This window comes from Schistocerca piceifrons, chromosome X (genome assembly GCF_021461385.2).
Source record: "Schistocerca piceifrons isolate TAMUIC-IGC-003096 chromosome X, iqSchPice1.1, whole genome shotgun sequence".
Classification (NCBI taxonomy): Eukaryota; Metazoa; Arthropoda; class Insecta; order Orthoptera; family Acrididae; genus Schistocerca; species Schistocerca piceifrons.
The window spans coordinates 795,288,630-795,314,869 of NC_060149.1; the positions used below are offsets into that span (position 1 = coordinate 795,288,630).

Sequence of the window (26,240 nt, forward strand, 5' to 3'; positions counted from 1 at the left end):
ACGGGCTGAAAGCTGGCGTGATGCGGGGTTTTTGCTGTAGTCTGCCAATTTTTTACGATACACTGCCGGCAAACAGGATGAAAGCGGTTTTCCTATCGTAGTCTTCCTTGCTTTGGGTTTCCGTCCGTTCTTGCGGCTCTTGCGTCGCAGTGCTGTCCGAATCATCGGCTGCTGTATCCATTCTCGTGGAAGACGGATTACAGGTGCCGCAGCCCTGCGCGTCAGACTTCGTTCGTCTGAAATGGAGCATGTCCAGTGTACTAGAGTGTAGAGAGTGCTGTTCTTCTGCGAGGGATGGTAGCAGCTGGAGGCATGGAAATGTAAATCCGTATGCGTTGGCTTACGGTATACACGGTGGGCAAGCGACGCGTCGGGGCTACACTGATCTAGGACTTCGAGAAAGGGAAAAAGCACTCCGTCTTCAGGCCACAAGTGGCCCATCGGGACCATCCGACCGCCGTATCATCCTCAAGTGAGGATGCGGATAGGAGGGGCATGTGGTCAGCACACCGCTCTCCCGGTCGTTATGATGGTTTTCTTTGACCGGAGCCGCTACTATTCGGTCGAGCAGCTCCTCATTTGGCATCACGAGGTTGAATGCACCCCAAAAAATGGCAACAGCGCATGCCGGCTGGATGGTCACCCATCCAAGTGCCGGCCACGCCCGACAGCGCTTAATTTCGGTGATCTCACGGGAACCGGTGTATCCACTGCGGCGAGGCCGTTGCCCCGAGAAAGGGAAGCTTGCCGTCTTTTTCTAATTCCATCGTAAACTGGATGTTTTCCTGTGTGGAATTCAGATGTTCTAAGAATTTCTGTAATTTTTAGAGTCAGTGTGGCCAGCTAACAAAATGTGGTCTACCTATCTCTGGTTCACATAGCCGATAATTTAGACAGTAGTCGCTACATTTCTTACGTGTTACGGCAGTGCCGCATCTTAAGGATCTTCGTGGCGTCATATTTCAGCAAAATAATGCAAGACAGCATGGTACCCGTTCTGTCCTGACCTACCTCGATACAGAGCCTGTTCGTGCTTCGTGCACTGACCTAGACAGCGTGTTCTCCTGAGCTCGCTCTGTCTCTGAATGTAAATATCTGGTAATGGGATGCCGATAGACTGGTACGCCGCCACTTGACAGCTAGTAAGATTGATGAACACTCTGGCATAGAGTTCGCGCAGCATGGAATGACGTACCCGCATGTGTCATGCAAGCTCAGTTAGACGGTGCCCGGCAGGTAAGAGGCGTTTGTGCTGCCAGAGGTTGGAGCTCAGTGTACTGAATTTCACACCCTGAATACCACCAAAACACCTACAAATTTAATCATGTATCCTCCCTACTAATTTTATATACACATTGAAAAAATGTCATTGCCGGCCTGTGTGCCCGAGCGGTTCTAGGCGCTTCAGTCTGGAACTGCGCGACCGCTACGGTCGCAGGTTCGAATCCTGCCTCGGGCATGGATGTGCGTGATGTCCTTAGGTTAGTTAGGTTTAAGTAGTTCTAAGTCTAGGGGACTGATGACCTCAGATGTTTAGTCCTATAGTGCTCAGAGTCATTTGAACCATTTTTGAAAAAATGTCATTATTTTCTATCCTTAGAAACACTGCAGTTTTTAACACAATTTGAAACTTCCACGTGTACGAAGTTACGCCTCTTGGACTGTTGCGACAATGTTTCGCTTCTACATCTCTCTGCCAGTGAGTAGAGAGCGTCCCGTGTCGAAACTTTGACCCGATCGTACTCAAGATAATTTTGCTGTAAATAAAGTTAGGTTTAAGTAGTTCTAAGTCTAGGGGACTGATGACCTCAGATGTTTAGTCCTATAGTTTCTAAGACACTCACGTTCCTGAAAAGTAAGCTGTAACTAGAATGAGATTTTCACTCTGTAGCGGAGTGTGCGCTGATATAAAACTTCCTGGCAGATTAAAACTGTGCCGGACCGAGACTCGAACTCAGGACCTTTGCCTTTCGCGGGCAAGTGCTCTACCATCTGAGCTACCCAAGCACGACTCACGCCCCGTCCTCACAGCTTTACTTCTGCCAGTATCTCGTCTCCTACCTTCCAAACTTTACAGAAGCTCTCCTGCAAACCATGCAGAAATAGCACTCCTGAAAGAAAGGATATTGCGGACGAAGGTCCCGAGTTCGAGTATAGGTCCGGCAGACAGTTTTAATCTGCCAGGAAGTTTCAAGTTGTTGCTGTTAGACTCAAAGAAAATACTGGATGTATTACCTGTAAGAAATTTATTAGTTTCGTTACTGAAATTCAAGTACTGTTTTCCTAAGAGCTGAATTTTTAATATGAGATGTGACGACGCCTCTGTATAGTGTTTTTCGTTAATTTTACGCAGTGTATCCTTGAACTACCTTGTATGAATAGCAATAACAACTATTCGTATGTTACAATTTCATTAAAGAAGCGGAAAAAAGTACCGAGTAGATACTGGCAATTAATGTATCATTTATGGACTGCCTGCAAATACAGATTTGCTTCGTTCCCTTGACATCCCATTCACGATTATTTGTGTATAATTACTTTGTTTCTACGGTCCCAGCTTCGAATCCTGCCTCGGGCATAGATGTGTGTGATGTCCTTAGGTTACTGATTGGCGGCTCCATAGAGTGCTGTGTGCACAACGACCATATACGTGAAATTACAAGGAAGGTCAGCGTTTCCCATAATTTTGGTGGTTTATTGACAGCAAAATCGATTTTGAATCACATAATGATCGTCTTCAGTGCTGTAGTGCAAAAATTAAAACTTACAGGCACTGGTTATCAGTAACGAAAGCTATGAAACGATTACAATAACTCTATTATTGTAATCGTTTCATAGACATTTCTGTGCAGCCAGAAGCTCTTTTTCCCGAATAGATCATGAGGCTCAGCGGCACCGACCGGCCGCCATATCATCCTCAGCCCACAGGCGTCTCTTGATGCGGATATGGAGGGGCATGTGGTCAGCACACCGCTCTCCCGGCCGTATGTCAGTTTCCGAGACCGGAGACGCTACCTCCCAACCAAGTAGCTCCTCAGTTTGCCTCACAAGGGCTGAGTGCACCCCGCTTGCCTACAGCGCTCGGCAGACCGAATGGTCACCCATCCATATACTAGCCCAGCCCGACAGCGCTTAACTTCGGTGATCTGACGGGAACCGGTGCTACTACTGCGGCAAGGCCGTTGGCCAGGTAGAAACAACCACATTAATAATTTCTTTCTTCTCTAGCATAATAGAACAGCGTTCTGTAGTCTACGATACGTTTTACTAGGAATTAGTTTCAATGTATTCTGGAAAGTTGAAGAAACAGCGACAAGTCTCTTTTTTTTGTTAATGTTTTGTGCCTCTACCCGTTTCAGGCTGGCTTGCCAATGTCTAGACGAGGTGTAGCTTAGTTTGGAATGTGACTCTGTGGTTATGACTTGGTGAACCCAGTGAATGTGAAAGCAAAAATCTTGATTGTGGTGACAGACTCGTCTGTAGCTTTGCCCGAAGTCTTCGCTAGTTACGAATGCCACAGTTCGGTCGAGAGTTGGCGAAGCCAACGAAACTGAAAGCTAATACATTCCATCTCTGCCCAAGTCCTTTTCCGCACAGTTGCCAAATACTCGATGGCATCGAGTGTCGCAACACGAAATAGGGCAAGGTTCTGTCCTGTGCTTTCTGAAACACAAGAGAGATTATTACTTCCCAATGGATGAAACGGTAATTTTCATACTCTGTGCAAGTCTTATGAAACAAGTGAGAGGAAAGAGGCCTTGATAACGACGGGGAAAAAGTCATCTTAAGGAGTTCGCACTTGCCCATGGAAATAAGAGTCCGCAGCTCGTGGTCGTGCGGTAACGTTCTCGCTTCCCACGCCCGGGTTCCCGGGTTCGATTCCCGGCGGGGTCAGGGATTTTCTCTGCCTCGTGATGACTGGGTGTTGTGTGATGTCCTTAGGTTAGTTAGGTTTAAGTAGTTCTAAGTTCTAGAGGACTGATGACCATAGATGTTAAGTCCCACAGTGCTCAGAGCCATTTGAACCATGGAAATATGTTGTTAGTGGGAATGCTGAAATAGACGATGTTTGAAAACACGACCTTTCTAACAGATTAGTCATCATTATTGCAGCCTAAGGTGGCCGTTTTGCGGAGTTCCAGCAATCGCAATGCAGGTGCAGGGATGGAGTATCTGATGAAAAATGTTGACTGCCGCGTATCACCGCAAGTACGGAGAGATAGTCGTGCCTGTTTCTCTGAAAATCTTCAGTAATTTAAAAGACGCGATTGGCCGTCGCGCAGGCAGACACTGAACCGTCATTGCCACACGTGTGGCCACTGCCCGCTTACACCAGTGTTTACTGATGAAGTCGTAGCGCAGGTTGTTTCAGCACGCCAGCTGGCACAAACTGAGCAACATTCTTGTAAACATATTTGGGTTAGTGAGTAGAGTGCGTGACGATGCCTCGATAGCAGTTCTGAAGTGATCTGCTACCACAAAGTTATTCTTATTTATGGATTCTTTCGTCGCGCTTCTTAATAGAAGAATTCCATGTTGAGGGTTGAATAACACGCGGTTTTTTGTTCTACTGATTTTTATTTGTATGTACTAGTTTTCGGCATATTAGGCTATCTTCAGATATCTACTGGCTATTTACAAGGAGATTGTGTTGTTATGACCCACACATTCTGGACTAAGATAAACTTAGCCCTAAACGCCCAGCTGGCTCTAAATGACCAATTGCAACTGGACACATTACCACTCTTAACACAATACAGTAAACTTGCTACTGACCGCAAAGTGTCCCAATAGTAAACAAATTCATACCCCAATATAGTGTATTATCTCTTATGTGTTTACATTCCTAACTGTAACAATGTAATATTTGGTATTTATTAATGCACAATTTTTCTAATAACAAAATGTAACCCTCAAAGAAAACATCCCTGTTCTACAACTAATAATTGGTGTCCAGTGCAGCTGTTCACAACAAACTCAAAAAAAAAAGAGAAAGGTTTAGTAATAATGTGTATTGCAAATAATACTATTTGTTATACATGGTACTGACAAACCATAAAATGTGATTTATTATGGTAAAGAACAGTTTTACAGAACAAAAAGTCAAAAGACCCGTTTGACAATTTCAAAGACAATACCACAACTAAAGATCGTATGCAAGTGCGTTGTATCTTAGTCCAGAAAGTTTGGTTCGTAAGAACACAAGCTCCTTGTAAACAATAGCCAGTAGTTACCTGAAGATGGCCTAATAAGCCGAAAACTGGTTCATACAAATAAAAATCAGTAGAACAAAAAACCGCCTAAGTGTTATTCAGCCCTCAACAAAGTTATTCAGTTTCCATGTATCGACTTTTAAGTAAAGTTGAGGCACACAGTCAACTCAGTTTTAGTTGTTGTTTCAGCTAAGCATTATTTCTTATTAAAGAAACCATTTTCGTCCTCTTAGGATTCTAACGTAACAGCGCAGGCGCTCACTGCCTCTGATACATTTACTTATTTATTATTACGACATAATAACAGATGTTAAGTCCCATAGTGCTCCGAGCCGTTTGAACCATTTGATATGGACCTGTAATTCAGCGAATTACTCCTACTTCCCTTTCTTGCGTATTGGTGTGACTTGAGTAGTTTTCCAGTCTTTAGGTACGGATCTTTCTGTGAGCGAGTGGTTGTATATAATTGCAAAATATGGAGCTACTTTATCAGCATACTCTGAGAGGAACTTGACTGGTATACAATCTGGACCGGAGGCCTTGCCTTTATTAAGTGATTTAAGCTGCTTCGTTACACCGAGGCTATCTACTTATATGCTACTCATCTTGACAGTTGTTCTTGATTGGGATTCAGGAATATTTACTTCGTCTACTTTGGTGAAGGAGTTTCGGAAAACCGTGTACAATAATTCTGCTTTTAGTGGCACTGTCATCAATGACTTCACCGTTGTTATCGTGCAGTGAAGGTATTGATTGCGTCCTGCCACTGGTGTGCTTTATGTATGACCAGAATCTCTTTGCGTTTTCTGCCAGATTTCGAGACAGAATTTCGTTGTGGAAATTATTGATTGTCGACGACCTGCGTCCATTCATGCTCACTTTCTTCCTCTAGACGATGACATCTTCCAGCAGGATATCTGTCGATGTCACAAGACCAGAAACGTGCTACAGTGACTTGAGGAGCATTATAGTGAACTAATGTTGAAGTGTTGTTCGCCAAATTCGTCTGATACGAACCCGATCCAAGGGCGCTATCGGGCCAGATCCGTCAAGTGATTACCGTCGCTGCTTCTATATTACGTGGTCCCGTTTAGATTGCCGGCCGGGTTGGAGATTTTCGCTCGCGGACTGGGTGTTTGTTGTGATCATTGCATTTCATCTTCATGGAAGCGTAAGTCATCGAGGTGACGTCAAATAAAGACTTGCACTAGGCGGTCGACCAACTACAGGCGAGCTTTCCCAGCCGATAATGCCATACCATCACTTCACTTTATTCTAACAGTGAAGTAATTGATACAGTGGGTGCAGGTACTCCCCTCCGCCCTGAAACTTTCCTCCAGTGATCGATGATGATGATGATGTTTGGTTTGTGGGGCGCTCAACTGCGCGGTTATCAGCGCCCGTACAAGTTCCCAAACTTCGCTTAGTCCAATCTCGCCACTTCGAAGAATGATGATGAAATGATGAGGACAACACAAACACCCAGTCATCTCGAGGCAGGTGAAAATCCCTAACCTCGCCGGGAATCGAACCCGGGACTCCGTGCTCGGGAAGCGAGAACGAGCTGTGGACTCCAGTCATGGAGACAGTTCAGTGAGAACAGAGGGCATCCTGAGAACACTACCTATTTTAACATAACTTCATACGTAAATGAGCGAAATAACCTGTCCACGTGGACTACTATTCCTTGTGCAGCGACACGTAGATCCACAATAACATTCTAGAAGTCATGCAGAGAGACGCAGTTTTTTCCTAGAATCATGGCTGGAGAAAAGTTACGTTTCCGGTCATATCCCTTTTTGTAATCTTCCTCAAATCGTATACGCCTTGTGAGCCATTTAAGGCGCTGGGCGCCCAGTTGGGATCTGAGTTTAAACTGCCTTCCGGCTATTAACATTACGATTGGGGTTCCCAGTGATTTCCCTAAATTAAGGAACTAATGCTGGGGTGATTTCCCTCTCTTAGAGATGGTGCTTGGTCGCCAGAGATGTCGCCATAGACAGTACTTCCAATCGTAATCTTCCTCTCCACTCTCTTTTTCACTCCCTCCCTCCTTCTCTCTCTCTCTTCCTTTTTGTTTCCGTTTCATGTTAACACGCAATATTTATTGCAGATATTTCAGATATTTTTGTGATGTCACCAAACTCGCCTGCAGCTCGTTGATCCAACCAAATCGTGTTTCTGGAAAAATAAAAGAAAAAGCACCATAGAATAGAAGTTGTAGAAAAACATATACTTTACGCCACATGTTGAGATAAGATACTGCAAATTAACAAGTAAGGTGAACGATTCTACATAAACGTTGTTCCGATTAATGGTGTGATATATCGGTGTTCAGCCGAGTTGTTAATCCATTTTTATGCACAATATTTCCACGACCAACCGAACACGAATGAAGTTAGGTGCTTGGAGTAAATTTCAACTTACGCGTGGGACTGAAAAAGTTTTTATTTCCAAAAGAATTATTCGATGTTACAAGGGTATATTTTTCACATGCATGGTAATGTATACTTTGGTACTTTTTACGATTTCGTTTAGTCTAAAAGTTTTCATTTACCTTTCATGAAAGTTCAGTATGATGTCTACATAACGCACTGCAAACGTTCAAATGGTTCAAATGGCTCTGAGCACTATGGGACTCAACTGCTGAGGTCATTAGTCCCCTAGAACTTAGAACTAGTTAAACCTAACTAACCTAAGGACATCACAAACATCCATGCCCGAGGCAGGATTCGAACCTGCGACCGTAGCGGTCTTACGGTTCCAGACTGCAGCGCCTTTAACCGCACGGCCACTTCGGCCGGCCACTGCAAACGTTCAAACGATATTTGAGCTCGCTCCATACTTTGGCAAGCATGTCTAGTGCTACTGCATTCAGTGCTATTGTTATACAACGACGTACTTCACCCAGACTTTTTGGAAGTGAGACACGTACATGGAGTCCTTCGCAAACTAACCCCTCCGCCCCCTCCTCCTAAAAAAAAAAAAAAAAAAAGTGAAATCAAGTGATATCAGAGGCCACAGATTAAATGTGAGATACGCCCCTTACGCGGATACCACGTAGTTGTAACTGAACTGCACCTGTTGAACTGGACAACGCAAAAGCCTTTCGTTGCTGTGTTATCAGCATCTCAGCGTGACTTACAATGGGTAACGGAAGAACACACGAGCGAGCTAGCTGCCGCAGGGAGACCCTTACTGATAACCACATGTACCGGCACCTTACAGCTGCCACCATATCAACTATTAGTTTCGATGCATAATTTAAAATTCACATCAGGTTTCTGTCTTCTTTCATGTAAGAGTAGAAGACACAGTATTACGAAACGCTGTATTCAACAATCTAAGATGTGCAGCATAACCTTTACAACAAGGCATCATATCACGGACATGTTTGAAATATTACTGGTGTATCAAGTCAGGTTGTTTCGGATCTTTCTGAATTGCCCTTGGTTTCCAGCAACATGGGCCACTGCCCTTCGTCGCTACCGTGGATATTTCAAGAATCGTAGCGGTTACGACAGGGTGTCAGGTGGAGTTTGCACTTATGTTCTGAACTCCGTGTACAGCGAACTTGTACCTTATTAAGTGTCCCTCTCTTTTTAATGGCCATCAACGTTCTAGCGGTCGCCGTTGGGTCTTCATTATCACCCTTCGTGTATGCCGGCGATCGTTTCCTTTACTATTGCTCCTCTAGTGTGGGTTTTGCTGAATGCCGACTGTAGGTCGCCATTCGAAAAGCCCAGTATTGGGCCCTCACGTGCAGCTTTGTTTTCCGGTAATAAATCTAATGTCATGCACATCTGTCGCCACCGTACCGTTTATCCATAACCAGAACTTCACCTCAACCACCTGTTACTCAATGCAGTGGAGACTTATCACTTTTTGGTACTGGTCTTCGATGCCCAGCTAAGGGGGCTTCCTCATCTTCCTCGTCCTTACCATTTTAAGCAAAGTTGCTAGCTACATCTTAATACGCTTTTCCGCCTTAGTAATACCAGCTAGGGTGCAGACCGCGCAATGTTTCTACAACTTTACAAAGCACTGGTCCTGTCCCGTCTTGATTATGGGAGTCTGGCATATGATTTGGCATCACCCTCAGCATTGTGGTCACTGAATCCGATGCACCACTGTGGGCTCCAACTTGCAACAGGAGCCATTGAAACTAGCCCTTTGATCCACCTACTCGCAGAGGCGGGGTCCCTCCACTACGGATCAGGCGCCAGCAACACCTACTCAATTATGTTAGACATGTTTTCAGCTCTCCTAAGCACCCGAACTACCGTGTCCTTTTTCCTAGTATGGAGATCCACATCCCACAACTAGGGTCACAATTGCAGTTACACTGCAGTGTCTCTTCTCCGAACTCCAACTTCCCCCACTGTCGCCTCTTGTTAGGGAGCAATTGCAGATGCCCCTATGGTGTGTTCCTCGACCTTAGATCTGTCCCGATTTATCGTTTAGACAGGAAGATTCAGTTGATCTCGGGGTGTTCCTCCACCTGTTCCAGGCAGTCCTCCATACATCCCGAGGTGTGAAGTTGTATGCTCTGATGGCTCAACGGTCGACGGACGAACCAGTTTTGCAAACCCACTTGCAAAGTGCAGCGATGTACTCTCCTTCCCAAATGGATGCAGAGTCTTCACCACTGAAGTTGTGGCCATCAAACGAGGCCTTAGCCATGCTCGTCCTTGCACTGACAAGGTGCTTCTCATCTCAGTGACTCATTGATAAGCCTTCAGGCTATACAGCAGTGCTATCCTCATCATCCATTAGTCATGACTATCTGGGATCTTCTTTTTGACCTCCATCAAGCCAGACAGCCAGTTGTATCTGTTTCGACCTCTGGACAAGTTGGGATCTCAGGGAATGAACATATCGACCACTTGGCACAGTTGGCTACCAGAATGCCAGTTCTAGAAATGAGTGTCCCAGAACTGGGACTGTCGGTTGACACTACACCATCATTTGTTGGATGTCTGGAACTTTGAATATTTTGCCCTGGACTCACCAAACACACTGAGGGCAATAAAGGAGACCATGATCACGTGGCAGTCTTCCCTTCACACTTACCTCAGGGAATCCACTGTCCTTCATCGGATACCCACTGACCACTCTTGGCTGACTCACAGCCACGTTCTGCAATGTGAGAACCCACTGTACTACAGATGTGGTCAGCTTTCCTGCCCGCTACATCTGGTGCTGGTGGAAGAAGCCAAATTGGCTGACCTGTTTTTACATTTCACCCTTGAAGGTGGTTTCTACTCAGCTATGTGAGGTGAGACACTTTGGCCTCATTGATCGCTTGAGGGGTTTGAGTGGCACCCCTGGCCTGCTCCAGCACAGGAGTCTCATGGCGGCCCTTGATCTGTGGTCTGGCCTGGCCAATACCCTTCCCACCATTTTATCCTCCTTGTTATTTTATGTTGGCGTTTTTAATGCTTTATGTTTCCAAACTTCTACCATCATGTCCGTGTTCCTCGTTTCCATGCGGTAACGGAGGGTGAGGTGGTGCTTGTGGAATGCAGAGGCTCCATCTCCCACCGCATACCATGCTCTGGGGACATTCAACTGCATTCTGGACAGAGCGCCTCGTCCACCTCACCCTTCTAACTCCCCTCCTACTTCTCCTTGATTTAATCTCTAGCTTATTGTATCTTGCTTACAATCGGGCTTCCCAGGATTTATCTTCTGTATCTTTCTTCTGAGGGTTATTTCTGATTCAATACATATAGAATGAAGGGACTAATGACCTCGCAGTTTGGTTCCTTCAACTACAACTAACCAACGAGCATAGGTGCCTGCAGCTGAGTGCTGCCAGACAATCGACAGGATCTTATAGGGCGCCAAAAATTGTCCTACATATTGTTTATACCGGGTGATCAAAAAGCCAGTATAAATTTGAAAACTGAGTAAATCACGGAATAATGTAGATAGAGAGGTACAAATTGACACACATGCTTGGAATGACATGAGGTTTTATTAGAACCAAAAAAATACAAACATTCAAAAAATGTCCGTCAGATGGCGCTTCATCTGATCAGAATAGCAATAATTAGTATAACAAAGTAAGACAAAGCAAAGATGATGTTCTTTACAGGAAATGCTCAATATGTCCACCATCATTCCTCAACAATAGCCAAGTCGAGGAATAATGTTGTGAACAGCACTGTAAAACATGTCCGGAGTTATGGTGAGGCATTGGCGTCGGATGTTGTCTTTCAGCATCCCTAGAGATGTCGGTCGGTCACGATACACTTGCGACTTCCGGTAACCCCAAAGCCAATAATCGCACGGACTGAGGTCTGGTGACCTGGGAGGCCAAGCATGACGAAAGTGGCGGCTGAGTACACGATCATCACCAAACGACGCGCGGAAGAGATCGTTCGCCGTCTAGCAGTACTTTTTTTGTTCTAATAAAACCCCATGTCATTCCAAGCATGTGTGTCAATTTTTACCTCCCTATCTACATTATTCCGTGGTTTATACAGTTTTCAAATTTATACTGACTTTTTGATCACCCTATACTTCGAACAGAAACCTCAAGAACGAGTCAGTGGTCAACACACATCCATCCCTTGATATTGTAATGTCCCCTTGAAAAAATTATGAAATATGGAACGTCCCCTTAGAAAAATTATGAATGACTGTGCTGGTAAACTTCTACGTTATTTGATTTTCAAACAGATGAGCAAAACTCAACGTATCCAGACAGTTTTCTCTTTACTGATCATCAGTAAACTGACAAACAATATTTTTAGCGCAACGCAATCTGACTTTCAATAATCCCTACAAAAGAATGGCCCTGACTAACAGTAACTTATACCTTTCATGAATCAGTTACCTCCCAAAAATTTTCGTTACTCGAACTACTGCAATACAGCGAGCACCAATACTGCCAGCTAAATAAAAGATTCTAACTACCGAAGGCACTAACTACTGGTAGGCATAGTTCGCAAATGAAAGATTTTGATAAACAACAAACTATGTATTTACCTTAATAATGTTCAAAAGTCATCATATATATATATATATATATATATATATATATATATATATATATATATAAATTCATGACATCCATCTTTATAAATTTCCTTTTTCTGGCGGACACACGTACAGACCGTGCTCACATGGTAATCTCTCAAAATTCTGGCATCTCTCTCCACATCCACCACTGCTGGCGGCTCACCTCCAACTGCGCAACGCTACGCGCTGTTCACATCCAACTGCCCAACACTACACTAGGGAATATTCCAACAATACCAACCAGCCACAGACTGCACACAGCACAGTCAGTGATTTTCATACAGAGCGCTACGTGGCGTTACCAAAATAAAAACCTAAAGAGCCTACTTAGAATATTAACAGTTTAACGAGCCGGTTCCACCATTATGTAGAACTGAAGACTGCACTTGAAATGGAGCAGACAGGTTGAAACTATGCGTAGCAACATCAAATGGATAATGCAGCTCGTCTGATGAGGTTTGAAAATCGTCATTTTGACTCGTTCTCGTTGCAAAAAGTACTGATCGTGAGGCATCAGTTTGTCGTGTATGGCTGAAACTTAAATTGACAGTTAATCATTTGTTAGTCATCTCATCCTCTCACAGTTTCCAGTAGCCAACAAATTTTTGACATTAGACCGGTAAGAGAAGATGTGGCAGTGTTAAATTCTTCGTGACCAGATTTATGAGAATGTTTAGAATTTGGACCAGGAGATTGGCGCAATCTGCAGCGAGATTAGTCTGTGTTCTACCATCTATGGTGATCTATTAGTTGGATGCCGATATTCAACTAGGCGACCAATTTGGTGCTCTTCGGAAGGAGTAAACGATATGGTGACTATGGATTTTATTCAGTCCCTTCCTTTCATCCATAACAACACAAACCAAAACTGAACTGCATCGTACAAGTGCTCCATAGTTGTCTGTGTGTCTCATTTCACTCTTAACAGCCCGGAGTAAGGCAACGCCACACCATTGCCATCAGAACCTTGTCAGTGATTCCCGTCCTGCATCCGACGCTTATTTCTCTAATAAGGGATCGACTTGGATTTTTTGAGTATGTCAACAATTCCTTATGTTCTAATGAAACATCCTACAAATACGAAATTTTTAACACAGTTTACGCGCAGCCTGGTAAGTAGAAACGCAGATTAAATACCTATTATTAAATTCCTTTCCATTGCCGTAATTAAAGTGGTAACTCCTCGACGCTATATGCTACGCTTTATAAAATCGCCAGGGAAGAAGGGTTATTTCAGTCACGCGGTGTATTATAGCTTCTAGTTTGTTCGCCATCCATATTTCGATAGCTGTTTATAACGGCGTCTAACGAGACAGTCGACACACACGTACTTCATTTGTGTTTCACGATGGCTCAGCCCTGGTCGTTAATGGCATTCTAGGTGTCTATTACAGTCACCTGCCGTATTGACGTCACACTCTACATCGTCGTCAGATTTTTTTTCTCCCTGTTTGCAGAGGTGTGGAGCGGTTTGGTTATCACGCTCCGTGCGGTTTCTATCAGTAGCGCGAAATGAGCGCAGTGGTTGCCCCATCATCATTACTGCAAAAATTTTATCACGTTTGGTCGTTCTGGTTGGCGCTTCTGCGTCAGTATTAAGACCTCAGCTTCGATACTGCCGAGGGAGGAGATTCAACGGGATGCTTCCTAATAACATTTCCACGGAAGAGCTGATGCCCACTGGGCAACTCTCTGGGGAATTACAGAACTGAGAAGTTTGCCAACCTACCAAGTTGGTGGGTTTCGCCACGTGTTCCTGCGCCAGATGTTCCCGGCATGCTGTTCGCTCACAGCCCACGTCCTTCCTTCTTTCTTTCCTTTCCCTTTGTTTCATCTCGCAGCCGAGTACTTCATTTGGAAAAGAGATGACACACGTGTCTGTCCATCTATAGTTAGTTAAATGTTCCATAGATCATTTGCACGATTCTTTCATCGAAATGAAGTACAGGGTGATTCAAAAAGAATACCACAACTTTAGGAATTTAAAACTCTGCAACGACAAAAGGCAGAGCTAAGCACTATCTGTCGGCGAATTAAGGGAGCTATAAAGTTTCATTTAGTTGTACATTTGTTCGCTTGAGGCGCTGTTGACTAGGCGTCAGCGTCAGTTGATGCTAAGATGGCGACCGCTTAACAGAAAGCTTTTTGTGTTATAGAGTACGGCAGAAGTGAATCGACGACAGTTGTTCAGCGTGCATTTCGAACGAGGTATGGTGTTAAACCTCCTGATAAGTGGTGTATTAAACGTTGGTATGAACAGTTTACAGAGAATGGGTGTTTGTGCAAAGGGAAAAGTTCTGGACGGCCGAGAACGAGTGATGAAAATGTAGCACGCATCCAGCAAGCATTTGTTCGCAGCCCAGGAAAATCGACTCGCAGAGCTAGCAGAGAGCTGCAAATTCCACAATCAACTGTATGGAGAGTCCTACGAAAAAGGTTAGTTATGAAACCTGAACGTCAACTACCCGAGGCGATGGATCGGCCGCCAGGCAGCCCGTGACAGAGCACTTCATCACTGGCCTCCAAGAAGCCCTGATCTTACCCCCTGCGATTTTTTCTTATGGGGGTATGTTAAGGATATGGTGTTTCGGCCACCTCTCCCAGCCACCATTGGATAGCTGCTGTTATTTCTCGTTTCAAATCATCAAACTGTTACGCCTGATATGCTACAGAGAGTGTGGAACGAGTTGGAGTATCGGGTTGATATTGCTCGAGTGTCTGGAGGGGGCCATATTGAACATCTCTGAACTTGTTTTTGAGTGAAAAAAAACCTTTTTTAAATACTCTTTGTAATGATGTATAACAGAAGGTTATATTATGTTTCTTTCATTAAATACACATTTTTAAACTTGTGGTATTCTTTTTGAATCACCCTGTATAACAAGTCAGTTTACAGTACATGTATACATGATTAGTGTTAACATTAATGAACACATTATTTTTAGTCCTTCTAGTGCAACTACACTTAGAATTTATTTATTTAATTTTTTTCTTACTCGCTACCAATTCTTAAACAAAAATTCATCAATGGAATGGCATGAGATCCAGGAGAAATTATTTTAAACCTGATTTAAAACTTCCGCGCTACATGTCAAAAATATTAAATTGCTGGGGAAATCATGAAAAAAATTTTTGCCGCATATTGAACTTTTTTCTCAACCATTGACGGCTTTAGTAGTGGGTAATAAAGGTAATTTTTTTCCTCTAGTGTTGTCGGTATGTGCAGCCCTGTTCTTCTCAAATTTTGATGGATTATTTATGACGAATTTCAGCGAAGAGGTACCTGCATGACTTCCGTGGGTGAAAACTACATATTATTCTTACTGCACGCTTTTTTGCTATCTATATTTTCCTTCCAAGTGATGCGCTACCACAAAAATTAATCCGTAAGACATTATTGAGTTGAAATGTGCAAAATATGTCAGGAGGGTGATTCGTTTCTTTCGAAGATTAGCAGGTATACGAAGAGAAAAAGTAGCTTAAAAGAAGTTTAGTAATATGGTTCTTTCAGTTGAAGTTTTCATCGACAGGTACACTCAAAAATTTGGAGTCTACTGACTCCTGATCATGTGATTCATAAATTGGTGGTATGTCTATTTGTTGAACAGAACTGAACATGGTTTTATTAAAATTAAGAGTGAGAGTATACTCTGAGAACCGCTTTATAATTCTTTGGAAAATGTAATTCACCATCTCTTCTGTTGCTTTCTCTCTAATGGGATTTATTATAACACTGGTGTCGTCTACAAAAAGTTACAATTTTGCTTGTTGAATGTTATCTGGAAAGTCATTCGCATATATAGGGAATAGGAATGGGCGCAAAATTGGACTCTGTGGAACTCCCTTTGTGATTTTTTTTTCCTGTCACTAAAATTCTCCACCCTTCCAATATTGTGTGAATTACTGAGCAGAACTTTTTGCATTGTGTTTCTTAAATATGATTCAGACCAGCTGTATGTGAAGCCATCAATCCCATAAAACTTAAGTTTTTCTAAGAGTGTATCGTAATCTACACAATGAGATCACAAAAATACGAACTACCGATACACAATTATTCGGGTCTTTTACTGTTTGCTGAACGAATGTATAAGTAGCATTCTCTGTCTATCTGAAGAAAAAAAAAACGGTTGTTACAAATGATTAAAATATCACCCATGTACCGTAGCTTTATTTTGGCTTACTAGTGCAGAATATTCTATGAGGTTTCTGTATTGCAGCCGGATAATGTTGACTTCTTGCTACAATATTGCGGCTGGCAACCGTTCAACCATCTTCAGGTGAGTATCCACCGCTGGAGACTGCTAGCTCACGGTGTCGGCTTTACAGCAAAAATTGCATCGGCATTGGCGACCGTCACAGGAGCGTCCTCTGTCGAAATCCGCGCCCTCTGCAAATACTGTTATATCTGTGGCGCGCAGGCGCATGAGTAAAGGTAAAAATACATGTCCGCCCTCTGTCGGAACGCGCTCTTGTGGCGCTAAAAGCAAACGTCAGATGTCGCCAGACGTGCCATTATGAATAAAATGTTTTTTCTCTGAGGAAATTAGACATCAACGGATAGTCCAAAGCCTTGTGTAGTTGAAAGCTGCAGGCGCAGGTTATAAGGTCTTGTGCTAGACGTATTTCCACAGATTCTTTCATTACTAAATCCCAAAAGGATCTCTCCGGGGCTAAGATTTTTGTGGCAGAATAGTCCATAGGGTCTTGTGGTAACACAATGCTCAGCTGGGGCTGACATACTGGGCTGTGAAAGGCGCGTATGGAGCTCATGTTCAACGTACGTTTCATGCGCTGTGTGTATCGTCTAACCTATGTAAGCTTTGACACACTGGCAAGGAATTTTGTGAATTCCGGCCTTCCGCAGTCCCAGATTGTCCTTTACCGAACCGAGAAGAGCACCAATCTTGGCCGGTGGCCGGAAGATTACTTCCATTTGGTTTCCTTAGGATCCTGCCTACTTAAGGCGAAAGATTGCCAACGTATGGAAAGAACACCCTGGACTTGAACAGCTCCTCATCTTCTTGCCGATGTGATGGTCACGCTTCTTCCTCCTTAACGCTGTATTAATTTGATGTGGAGCGTAACCGTTATCTTTGAACACCGACTGTCTATGTTCTAGCTCCGTTGCAAGGATGTCTCCATCAGAAACATGGGCTCGGTGCGCCAAAGTTCTGAGGGCGCCGGAAGTTATTGAGAAGGGTGATGACAGTTCGACGCTTGCAGGTAGAGGTCCGTATGTGTGGGCTTACGGTAGACGGAATGAACTATAATGACCCATCACTTAGCAACCAAGACGTCCAAAAACAGTAAGAAAGCCTTCTTCTCTACTTGCGTCGTAAATTGGATGTTCTTCTGGATTGAATTCAGATGTTGCAAGAAACGTGAAATTTCTTCACCAGGCAGCCACACTACAAAAGTGTTACCTACATATCGCCAGAAGACTCGTGGTTTAAGTTCTGCCTGCTCAGGTGCCCTTTCCTCAAAGTCTTAGATAAAAATGTTTGCTACCAGAGGGCGAAGAAGACTGCCCATGGCAACATGGTCAGTTTGCTCAAAATACTCATGATTAAATAAAAAGTAGGATGAGGAAAGGACGTTATGAAAAAGTGCTGTTGTATCGGTACATGAACTTATTCCTGATACGTGACAGTGTGTCCATAAGCGGAACCTTAGTGAAAATTGAGATGACATAACGAATATTTTAGCAAACTGACGGAGTTTCCATGGACAGTTCTCTGTCCCTTCGGGTAGCAAACATTTTTATGGAAGACTTTCAGGAAAGCGCACCTGAGTTGGCAGAACATGAACCGCGAGTATTTTGGCGATATGTAGATAATACTTTTGTAGTGTGAAGAGTTTTTAGCAAACAGAACACAGCATGTTGTTATCAATGGGGAGACGTCTACAGACGTCAAAGTAACCTCTGGTGTGCCACAGGGGAGTGTTATGGGACCATTGCTTTTCACAAGATATATAAATGACCTAGTAGATAGTGTCGGTAGTTCCATGCGACTTTTCGCGGATGATGCTGTAGTATACAGAGAAGTTGCAGCATTAGAAAATTGTAGCGAAATGCAGGAAGATCTGCAGCGTATAGGCACTTGGTGCAGGGAGTGGCAACTGACCCTTAACATAGACAAATGTAATACATTGCGAATACATAGAAAGAAGGATCCTTTATTGTATGATTATATGATAGCGGAACAAACACTGGTAGCAGTTACTTCTGTAAAATATCTGGGAGTATGCGTGCGGAACGATTTGAAGTGGAATGATCATATAAAATTAATTGTTGGTAAGGCGGGTGCCAGGTTGAGATTCATTGGGAGAGTCCTTAGAAAATGTAGTCCATCAACAAAGGAGGTGGCTTACAAAACACTCGTTCGACCTATACTTGAGTATTGCTCATCAATGTGGGATCCGTACCAGATCGGGTTGACGGAGGAGATAGAGAAGATCCAAAGAAGAGCGGCGCGTTTCGTCAGAGGGTTATTTGGTAACCGTGATAGCGTTACGGAGATGTTTAGCAAACTCAAGTGGCAGACTCTGCAAGAGAGGCGCTCTGCATCGCGGTGTAGCTTGCTCGCCAGGTTTCGAAAGGGTACGTTTCTGGATGAGGTATCGAATATATTGCTTCCCCCTACTTATACCTCCCGAGGAGATCACGAATGTAAAATTAGAGAGATTCGAGCACATACGGAGGCTTTCAGACAGTCGTTCTTCCCGCGAACCATACGCGACTGGAACAGAAAAGGGAGGTAAAGACCGTGGCACGTAAAGTACCCTCCGCCACACACTGTTGGGTGGCTTGCGGAGTATAAATGTAGATGTAGATGTAGACCCCGTGGTGAAGAACAACTGTCACGTTTCTCGCAACATCTGAATTCAATCCACAAGAATATCCGATTTACGATGCAAGTAGAGAAGGTTGGTTTCTTACCGTTTTTGTGTACTTTTTGGTTAGTAGAAAAATGGATGGGTCATTAGGGCATTCCGACTACCATACGCTCACACATACCTCTGTCTGCAAGCGTCGAGCCGCCATAATCCTTCTCACAAACTACCGACGTCCTTATCTACATCTACATACATACTCCGCAATCCACCATACGGTGAGTAGCGGAGGGTACCTCGTACCACAACTAGCATCTTCTCTCCTTGTTCCACTCCCAAACAGAAATGTAAGTTGGCGGCAGTAAAATTGTACTGCAGTCAGTCTCGAATGCTGGTTCTCTAAATTTCCTCAGTAGCGATTCACGAAGAGAACGCCTCCTTTCCTCTAGACACCCCCACCCGATTTCCTGAAGCATTTCCGTAACACTCGCGAGATGATCAAACCTACCAGTAACAAATCTAGCAGCCCGCCTCTGAATTGCTTCTATGTCCTCCCTCAAACCGACCTGATAGAGATCCGAAACGGTAGAACAGTACTCAAGAATAGGTCGCATTAGAGTTTTATAAGCGGTCTCCTTTACAGATGAACCACATCTTCCCAAAATTCTACCAATGAACCGAGGACGACTATCCGCCTACCCCACAACTGCCATTACGTGCTTGTCCCACTTCATATCGCTCTGCAATGTTACGACCAAATATTTAATCGACGTGACTGTGTCAAGCGCTACACTACTAATGGAGTATTCAAACATTACGGGATTCTTTTCCCTATTCATCTGCATTAATTTACATTTATCTATATCTAGAGTTATCTGCCATTCTTTACACCAATCACAAATCCTGTCCAAGTCATCTTGTATCCTCCTACAGTCCCTCAACGACGACACCTTCTCGTACACCACAGCATCATCAGCAAACAGCCGCACATTGCTATCCACCCTATCCAAAAGATCATTTATGTAGATAGAAAACAACATCGGACCTACCACACATCCCTGGGGCACTCCAGATGATATCCTCACCTCCGATGAACACTCACCATCGAATACAACGTACGTTAGTGCACAGGGCACATGCTCTTTCTGATGGAGGCGGCATTATAAAGGAGCTAGAACATCTACAGTCGGTGTTCAAAGCTATTGGTTACGCCCCACATCAGATTAGTACAGTGCTAAGGAGGAAGATACGTGACCACACACAACATCAAGATGTGGAGCTGTTAAAGTTCCATACGTCCCTTCCATACATTGGCAACCTTTCGTCTAAAACAGGCAAGATCTTGATGAAATATCAGGTTAAGGTAATCTTCCGTCCACTGGCAAAGATCATTACTCTTCTCGGTTTGCTGAAGGCGATCTGGGACTGCGGAAGACAGGAATTTACTAAATTTTTTGCCAGTGTGGCAAAGCTTACATTGGTCGGACGATACGCACTGTGCACGAAACGTGCGTTGTACTTGAGAGCCACACTCGCCATTCGCAGCCCAGTAAGTCGGCCGTAGCTGAGAATTGTTTTACCACAGTACACTATGGACTATTCTGCCACAAAAATCTTAACCCCGGCAAGATCTTTTTGGGATTAAGTAATTAAAGAATCTGTTGAAATACGTCTATCACAAGATCTTATGAATCGTGACTGAGACTTTTAGTTGGAAAAGACTTTGGTCGACCCGGTGAGCGTCCGCAGCTCGTGGTCGTGCGGTAGCGTTCTTGCTTCCCACGCTCGGGTTCCCGGGTGCGATTCCCGGCGGGGTCAGGGATTTTCTCTGATGACTGGGTGTTGTGTGATGTCCTTAGGTTAGTTAGGTTTAAGTATTTCTAAGTTCTAGGGGACTGATGACCATAAATGTTAAGTCCCATAGTGCTCAGAGCCATTTGAACCATTTTTCGTCCCGGTGATCTCTTTAATTTCTTCTGAGGGAAAACCTTTTATTCATAATGACACGTGTGGTGACATCTAACACTTGTTTTTTGCGCCGCGGGCGCGCGTTCAGATACTGCGCGTCACAGATGGAACAGTATTTGCAGAGGGCGCGGACTTCGATAGAGGACGGTCCTGTTACGGCCCCCAATGCGCATGCCATCTTCGTGCCAATTTTTGCTATAAAGCCGACACCGTGAACTACCAGTCTCATCCTGTACACCTCCCGTAAACTCGATCCTCCTCACCCGCTCGTCTCCCCAATCCTCTCCCATCCCCGCCCGCTGCCGCGCCTGTATTCCCTCGTCCCGCCCGGTCTCCATCTCTCCACCCTCCTTACTCTCTCCCAAGGTGGCTTCCGCCGGCTCCCCCTCCCTGATGATGTCTTCGTCCCCTCCATCTACCCCTCTTATCAACTTTGACCCTGCCCCCCCGTTTCCGGTGTCCTTTCCCTTAGGCACCCTCCCTCCCTTCTCTTCCCTTCCCTTCTCTACCCTTTCCCCCGTCTCCTCCCTCCACCCCTCTTCCCCTGGGCTTCCCCTCCCCCTTCCTCTCTCGTCCCTCTCTCCCCTGCCCATGGCGTCTCTGCTCTCCCCTCTCGCTCTCCCACTCCCCCTCCCCCTCCTCCTCCTCCTCCTCCTCCTCTTCCTCCTCCTCCCTTGGCAGGTCCCCGGACTCGCACACGCAAAGTGAACATTCGCGCGCCGGAGATCATCGCCCTCAGTTTAGTGTCTGTGCCGTCGTGTTTGTGCATCTGTGTTTTTCGCCGTCCACGCTCCTTCGTTCACATGTGTCGTCTAACTCGTCAGTGTTTGTGCACAGTGCCGACAGTTTTCTTGTTTGTTTCGTCGAGTGTGAACAGCTTCATGTTTTTTAATTATTGTATCTACTGTTTTTTTAACCGCCACTCTGTTCCTTATATGTCTCACATTCTTTTTATTGTCATGCTTACGGCTGAAGAGCGGACTCAACTTTTCCGCTGCCAGCCAACCTTGTATGGGGTGTTCAAATAACAATAAAGAAAAAAAAAAAAAAACTAGCACTATGGGACTTAACATCTGTGGTCATCAGTCTCCCAGAGCTTAGAGCCACTTAACTCTAACTAACCTAAGGACTTCACACACATCCATGCCCGAGGCAGGATTCGAACCTGCGACCGTAGCAGCAGCGCGGTTCCGGAATGCAGGGCCTATAACCTCTCGGCCACAGCGGCCGGCAGTAATTCATCGATCTACTTCAAATTTTTTACACGTTACTCTAGAAACGTTTCGTTGAATATAGGCTATAAATTTTTATGTACATAATATATAAATACATATAACAAATATATGAGTAAGATATGTTAGCAGAAACCTCGAAGAGTTGTTGACAGATTTACTTCAAATTTTATACGATATTCTTTTAAACACCGAGACTACACTATCTGAGTTTGAAATAACAATAAACAAGGCTCAAGGTCAGAGATTATATATATACAGGGTGTTACAAAAAGGTAAGGCCAAACTTTCAGGAAACATTCCTCACACACAAATAAAGAAAAGATGTTATGTGGACATGTATCCGGAAACGCTTAATTTCCATGTTAGAGCTCATTTTAGTTTCGTCCACCTTCGCTCAATGGAAGCACGTTATCATGATTTCATACGGGATACTCTACCTGTGCCGCTAGAACATGTGCCTTTACAAGTACGACACATGTGGTTCATGCACGATGGAGCTCCTGCACATTTCAGTCGAAGTGTTCGTACGCTTCTCAACAACAGATTGGTAGAGGCGGACCAATTCCGTGGCCTCCACGCTCTCCTGACCTCAACCCTCTTGACTTTCATTTATGGGGGCATTTGAAAGCTCTTGTCTACGCAACCCCGGTACCAAATGTAGAGACTCTTCGTGCTCGTATTGTGGACGGCTGTGATACAATACGCCATTCTCGAGGGCTGCATCAGCGCATCATGGATTCCATGCGACGGAGGGTGGATGCATGTATCCTCGCTAACAGAGGACATTTTGAACATTTCGAACATTTCCTGTAACAAAGTGTTTGAAGTCTCGCTGGTACGTTCTGTTGCTGTGTGTTTCCAAATGGCTCTGAGCACTATGGGACTCAACTGCTGAGGTCATTAGTCCCCTAGAACTTAGAACTAGTTAAACCTAACTAACCTAAGGACATCACAAACATCCATGCCCGAGGCAGGATTCGAACCTGCGACCTTAGCGGTCTTGCGGTTCCAGACTGCAGCGCCTTTAACCGCACGGCCACTTCGGCCGGCCGTGTGTTTCCAGTCCATGATTATTGTGATTTGAAGAGAAGTAATAAAACGAGCCCTAACATGGAAAGTAAGCGTTTCCGGACGCATGTCCACATAACATATTTTCTTTCTTTGTGTGTGAGGAATGTTTCCTGAAAGTTTGGCCGTACCTTTATATATATATATATATATAGAGAGAGAGAGAGAGAGAGAGAGAGAGACGGGGGGGGGGGGGGGGCGAGGGAGATATGTAGAGAGGGGGAAGGGGGAGGAAAATATGGACATAGAATGGCGGAAGGAGGAGAGCAGTATTTAACGTCGCATCGACAACGAGGTCATTAGAGGCGTAGAACACAAGCTCGGAGAGGAGATGCTCGGAGTAGGGAAAGACGGAGAAGGAAATCGGCCATACCCTTTCAAAGGAACCATCCCGGCATTAGCCTTAAGTGATTTAGGGAAATCACGAAAATCTAACCTCGATGGCCGGAATCGGGTTTGAGCTGTCCTCGCCCTGAATTGGAGTCCAATGTGATAGCCACTGCGCTATCTCGCTCGGTAAAGGCGGCAGGAGGCGATGGAAGGAAAGTAGGAGAGACACAGAAGCAAGAGGAGATTAGGATGTGTATCCACTTCCCATATATACACTACTGGCCATTAAAATTGCTACACCACGAAGATGACGTGCTACAGACGCGAAACTTAACCGATAGGAAGAAGATGCTGTGATATGCAAATGATAAGCTTTTCAGAGCATTCACACAAGGTTGGCGCCGGAGGCGACACCTACAACGTGCTGATATGAGGAAAGTTTCCAACCGATTTCTCATACACAAAACAGCAGTTGACCGGCGTTGCCTGGTGAAACGTTGTTGTGGTGCCTCGAGTAAGGAGGAGAAATGCGTACCATCACGTTTCCGACTTTGATAAAGGTCGGATTGTAGCTATCGCGAATGCGGTTTATCGTATCGCGACATTGCTGCTCGCTTTGGTCGAGATCCAATGACTGTTAGCGGAATATGGAATCGGTGGGTTCAGGAGGGACGCCGTGCTGAATCCCAACGGCCTCGTATCACTTGCAGTCGAGATGACGGGCATCTTATCCGTACGGCTGTAACGGATCGTGCAGCCACGTCTCGATCCCTGAGACAACAGATGGGGACGTTTGCAAGACAACAACCATCTGCACGAACAGTTCGACGACGTTTGCAGCAGCGTGGACTATCAACTCGGAGACCATGGCTGCGGTTACCCTTGACGCTGCATCACAGACAGGAGCACCTGCGATGGTGTACTCAACGACCAACCTGGGTGCACGAATGGAAAAACGTCATTTTTTTTCGCATGAATCCAGGTTCTGTTTACAGCATCATGATGGTTGCATCCGTGTTTGGCGACATCACGGTGAACGCACATTGGAAGCGTGCATTCGTCATCGCCACACTCCCGTATCACCCAACCTGATGGTATGGGGTGCCATTGGTTACACGTCTCGGTCACCTCTTGCTCGAATTGACGGCACTTTGAACAGTAGACGTTACATTTCAGATGTGTTACGACCCGTGGCTCTACCTACTCATCAAATGGTTCAAATGGCTCGGAGCACTATGGGACTTAACATCTATGGTCATCAGTCCCCTAGAACTTAGAACTACTTAAACCTAAGGACATCACACAACACCCAGTCATCACGAGGAAGAGAAAATCCCTGACCCCGCCGGGAATCGAACCCGGGAACCCGGGCGCGGGAAGCGAGAACGCTACCGCACGACCACGGGCTGCCGACCTACCTACCCTTCATTCGATCCCTGCGAACCCTACATTTCAGCAGGATAATGCACGACCGCATGTTGCAGGTCCTGTACGGGTCTTTCTGGATACAGAAAATGTTCGACTGCTGCCCTGGCCAGCACATTCTCCGGATTTCTCACCAGATGAAACCGTCTGGTCAATGGAGGCCGAGCAACTGGCTCGTTACAGTACACCAGTCAGTACTCTTTATGAACTGTGTTATCGTGTTGAAGCTGCATGGGCAGCTGCACCTACACACACCATCCAAGCTGTGTTTGACTCAATGCCCAGGCGTATGAAGGCCGTTATAACGGCCAGAGTTGGTTGTTCTGGGTACTGATTTCTCAGGATCTATGCACCCAAATTGCGTGAAAATACAATCAGATGTCAGTTCTAGTATAATATATTTGTCCAATGAATATCCCTTTGTCATCTGCATTTCGTCTAGGTGTAGCAATTTTAACGGCCAGTAGTGTGTTTAGTAGTTTTCCATTTACCAGACTGAGTTACAGCGACGCATGACCGGCTACAGTATTATACGGTGTGAACATTAATAAAACAGACAAGCTGTGCCTTCACAGACACCAACCACACCCATAGCAGTTCATGCCCTTTTTGAGCGTTTCTGTGATCATGGGTCCTTTCAGACACACGAAAGTGCGAAAGAATGCGGCAATCCATTATACGACGCCTTAATACGACCATTCCATCCCGTGGAGGCCACTTTGAACATCTGTTGTGATGTGGATGCGATGCAGCTCTGTATTGTGTTCTGGCACGATCTGTTGTCGCACACATACCGTCCGTTTCGAAACGCGTGATCATAGGACCTTCCTTCCTCTATTTCCAATCAGGAATCCGTCCCTGCAGTTCGTCGGTTTTATTAATGTTTACCTCGTATAAAAGTACAGGAGTAGGGCAGGTTATTGTAGTTGTCTCTCATGTGTAATAATCGCGTAGATTTTGTACGTTGGCGGCCTCTGTGTGTCCATGACAAAGGCGTATGTCTGTGGCACTGTATCAGTGCTTTACTATAATGGCAGAGAACACTGTGACAGACAGTTAAGAGCCAGGATTTAACTGGGAACAGACGGCTGTCTTACTTAGTTTCAGCACTGCTAGAGCGAGCGTTCGATGGTGCGTT

The 26,240-nt window shown here is 44.9% G+C and overlaps 1 protein-coding gene and 1 pseudogene across 1 annotated transcript in view; one reads left to right on the top strand and one right to left on the bottom strand.

The window, feature by feature from the left end:
- LOC124721558 (calcium/calmodulin-dependent protein kinase type 1-like) overlaps positions 1 to 26,240 on the top strand; it is a 496,340-nt gene that overhangs the window by 405,915 nt on the left and 64,185 nt on the right. The window lies entirely within an intron of this gene.
- On the bottom strand, positions 3,070 to 3,187 carry LOC124723623 (annotated as a pseudogene).